The sequence below is a fragment of the Parasteatoda tepidariorum genome, chromosome 4 (assembly GCF_043381705.1).
Source record: "Parasteatoda tepidariorum isolate YZ-2023 chromosome 4, CAS_Ptep_4.0, whole genome shotgun sequence".
NCBI lineage: Eukaryota > Metazoa > Arthropoda > Arachnida > Araneae > Theridiidae > Parasteatoda > Parasteatoda tepidariorum.
In genome coordinates this window covers 88,293,194-88,297,818 of record NC_092207.1, presented here as the reverse complement: position 1 = coordinate 88,297,818, position 4,625 = coordinate 88,293,194, and the positions used below count along the sequence as shown (strand labels likewise).

Genomic DNA, 4,625 nt, shown 5'->3' with positions numbered 1-4,625 from the left:
TTTTTTTGAAAGTATGCATGCTCATAATTTATTCAATAGTTAAGACAACCTAAAAGAATAATAATGAATGCAGTAACTGTGAATGAAAATGATAAATATTATCTAAATTTGTTCCATTTCTCTCAGAATTTTTTTTTAGATTAGTTTACAATAAAATTGAAACAAATTATTTTAGACATGATCAAAACCCTCTTCACTATTTTTAAGAAAATTCAATATTAATCTTTCTATATAAAATAAATTTTAATTAGCAATATATTTCATAGAAAAAAAAGATACCTCTGTATTATGTCACTAAAATAAACATAAATCAAGTAATTCAACTAAATGAAATTTCATTACTAAACTGCTTCACACAATTTCGGCAGATCAAACAAAGGATTTCTAAGGAAGCAGAGAAAAACTTTGATAAATGAATTTTTATAACGATTTTCTTAAAATACATACATTTTACAAACTATTTACTTTAAAATCTAACGCGTGGTATTCACAGATATTTAATAAAATTCATTAATCTTTTTAAAAATTTCATGTAATTTTTTTATATACTGCTATGAAACGTACACTAATATTATAAATCTTTAATTAATAAGAATTACCTGTAATTAAAACTTTCATGATGATAAAATATGAAATCCCGCGCAGCTAAATACAGAAAATGGCTTCCTCTAACAATAGCTTTTGTTTAAACAACGCCAATTGCTTTGGCGAAAAAGTTTGGTCACACAATCAATATAGGGTTATAAGAAGATTGATGGATAAAAGCTAGCGTCAAGCTCACTCCGCCCAGTTACCAATTCCTAAATTGACCAAATATCATAAACCTCAAGCATAAACTTCCTCTTATCCAGACAAGTAACTGCAACTGTAGCTAAACATCTTCCTCGGGCGACAAAGCTTCTTAGACTTTATAATTGTATACATTTACATTGTTTTTAGAATTTATTGAGATATTCTTAATTCTGGAATTCGTCATTATTTGTTTTTAACTATTGTACAGCTATGTTTTTTAATATATAATTCTTGAAGTAAAAAAATATACGATATATTTTAAACATTTTTCGCAACATTAAAATTCTGTACAAAGTATATCATAAATTATTTTCTAGGTATAAAATGCATTATTCGATTTCAAGAAAAAAAGGGTCAGTTATATTTTGCTAACTGCAACCGTTTTCTATAAACTTTTTTTAATAAAGTGCAACTGTGATAACATATTTACTTTTCGAAAAGTTTTCTTATTTCCCAAAAACGCAGTTTTTAGAGATTGTAGAAATTTATTTTTTTACTTATTTATTTTTTGGAAGCTTTTTATAGCACTTTTGATATATAGCAATTGATGACACAATAGTAATCGCAAAACTGCTTATAAAAACAATTAAAATTGAAGCCTAATTAGGCAGTCTAATTAGGTAACTATCTAATAAATAGATAGAACCACAATCTGTTCAACACATTAGCTGAAAGAATTAATTAAAACCTTGCTGTGTTTATGTGCCTTTCTAGAAACGTAAAGGATAAGTTTTAAAAGTGGTTAAAGAAAAAGCAGATATTCCTGGGAGCTACAGTCAATTTTGTAAAAAACTTTATAGCATTCATAATAAAAAACGGAATATATTTATATATCATGTAAAATCATAAAGAAACATTTATACTATTAAGTAAAAGCCAGCAGGCAAAAAAAAATTTCATTTTAAAACTATTGATTCATTTTACAGAAACAACTTAGTTAAACCCCTTCCTTCTCGCTCCCGTGAAAATAGCGGGGTGAGGTTTCGCCTTCTATTTCTCGCTCCCGTGAAATTTCCGGTCAGTAGTGTTCAGTAGTTACCCGCAAATAAGAATAAAACTAATTCATTTTTTTTTTGCCCGGAAAACATTTTATTTCTTATTTTACACACCAGATGGAAGTACCAGGATATTTTTAAGGTAATTGTAGATAGTTAGGTTACTTTAAACAAGATGTCAGCACTAATCAGATACGCGTATTTGGCAAAATATGCACTTTTATGACCGTTTTCTTGAAAATTAACCGATTGTTAAGGGGTTAAAAGAAAAAATATTTCTTTTAAATCACTTTAATTACAATCTGATTAATAAAGTTCAAACAGTTAACTAATTTTTTGAACAAACAATCCAAAAAAAATTTTTAAATTAGAGAAAGTTAATAAAAACTCAGTTCATTTTCAAAAAATAAAAAATAATAAGTTTTCTTCATAACTGCGACCTAATTTACCTTTCCTTTTCAAACTTAACTATTACAGGCTCTCAGTTAAAGATATTTACTATTTCTTTGTATGTAACGCGGAAAATTGTGTATCGTTGGAAATCACCTTTTCTGATTCAATTTTAAAACAAAGATTTCTTTCTTTATTTATTATTTTTTTTTTTTTAAATTTAAAGATCTGACTTTAGATTGTGCAATATAGTTTTTGGAGCTTTTGTTAACATAAGTAATTTTTTACATGAAATTGGTATCTTTACGGTGACATAGAAATCAAATCTCATAGATTATATACGATATTGGATATTTTCCATTTTAAATTATAATTGAGAGATCTACGTGGATGACAACTCACGTGCCTGTTTGCTAGCAGGCATCAATATGCCTGTTAGTAAACAGGCACTGCATCAATAATAATGTACAACATGTATCAATACAGTACAACATTAAAAATATCTTTTAAATTAAAATACGTTGCTTGTAAATGTTTAGCTAAAAATAATGAATCTGTTCTTTTTTTTTTTTAAAGTCTGTAATTATAATTTTTTTTTACCGAAAATTCACATTCTTGCACGCCGACTTTACTTTATCAAAACTATTGTTACTACTTATAAGCAAAGGAAAGATGCTCTCGTTTGCAGTGCGACATTCTCCTACTTGACGATTATTTTGGTGATCTCTTTGCTTCAAAAACCTTATCTACCTTCCCGGAATTTTGAAGCTCTTGGTACATTAAGTAGCGAGAGATTCGAGAATTTATCAGTAGTTTAGCAATTTTTTCCCCACAGAAACAGTACGTGATGAACCATTTTAAGTTCAATTTATAAATCAAGCACCTTTTATGTTATTGCCGAATCACATAGTTTCATCTATATGACAAAAAAACGCTTTAAAATTTGCTGTACAATATAATCAATGCTCTACCCGTAGCAAAATTTTATAGAAAAAAGGCGCTATCCTGCTCATCGTTATCGATTTAACGCGTTTTAACTGAAATTGTACCATCGCACCTTGTGTTTTAAAGGAAAGAGTGCATATTAGTTACTAATTTGATTTAAGAGGTATTCTTAACAGAAAACAAACGAAATTAGAAACCAATAGCAATGCTCTATGCGTTAAGACCTAGTTGACATTAACAATTTCAATATTAGGATGTTTGATCAATTGATAACATGCACCAGATAATATTTTATCACATGATCTGGTTCAGCGTCTGGTGTTGGACAACATGTTTACATATATATGCATGTTTACAAAGCAACACGTTTGTTTAATATTTATTTCATAACTTGTTCATGAAAGTTACATTCTAATCGTTATTTTAACATTTATGTTGATTCATTTAAGAACATAGAAATATTTTTAATAAAACAATAATTACTAAACTCAACAGTAATTTAAATAGAAAATGAATAAAAAAGATCTACAACGTCTAACAAGCAGTTAAAATACCAAATCAAATACTGTGGAAACGTACTCGCACTAATTATCAATACAATTCTTTTAAAAAAAAGTTTCAATATATTAAAATTATTCAATAATTTAACTAAAACCTTCTTAAATTAACTTGAAAATTACATTTAATTCTTTTTATTGAAACAAAATGAATGAAAACTATATCTAAATTAATGAAAATTAATCTAAATTGAAACCTGAGAATTACAACTTGAGAAACTTGAAAACTCCGTTTAATTATTTCATTGAAACAAAATGAATGAAAATTAATCTAAATAAGAAGAAGAGAAAGCACTACTTACTTGTCAGCTGTCAAAAATTCTCTTCTCCAACGAATCTTTCTAAACAAATCGGACCATCTTTAAAAACTCATATCTTTGAACACCAAAACATTCCAGGAATGCGATAGACGATCAGCGTTCCTCAAAGAGTTTTCTTTCATCAGATTCTTGGTATTGATAAGGAGCATTCATCTCCCTTTATTAAAAGAGTTTTTAAAAGCTTGAGGTTGTTTTTATGAAACAATTTGTTCGTTGTCAAAATGTCCTCTTTTTTTTAAATACGTTATTTTCTGGAACAATGTTAAATATGCGTGAGCGCAGCACGTGTCTGAAACAACTTATTCCTAATCTACTTTAATGTTTATAAGTAATTATAGAAACGATGAAAGTTTTAAATTTAAATTAAGTAAGAAAGCTTATTATATTTCATTAGATTCATTTATTTCAATAGATCATTGATTACAAAAATAACATAATAATTTTATGATTCATACTTTATTAAATTTATATTATTAAATTCTATTATTTAATTTTATTTGTAAATTTTAATTTTAAGAGGTTATTAAGTATTGTATAGCATTATTTTCTCAATTAAACAAATATGCAGAGCAGCAAATTTCCTCTGAAGCATTTCTTAACATAATTAATCTGAGGACAATATATAT

General features: G+C 27.0%; 1 long non-coding RNA gene across 2 annotated transcripts in view; it reads right to left on the bottom strand.

Annotated features, from left to right (window-relative positions):
- Window positions 1-4,104, bottom strand: part of LOC107444229 (uncharacterized) — a 72,395-nt gene extending 68,291 nt beyond the window's left edge. The window contains exon 1 of one of the 2 annotated variants that reach the window (XR_001584108.3): window positions 3,982-4,104. This is a non-coding gene — a long non-coding RNA (uncharacterized lncRNA). The remainder of the gene's footprint in view (window positions 1-3,981) is intronic. The other variant, XR_001584104.3, reaches the window with a different exon arrangement.
- Between the last annotated feature and the right edge of the window lie 521 nt (window positions 4,105-4,625).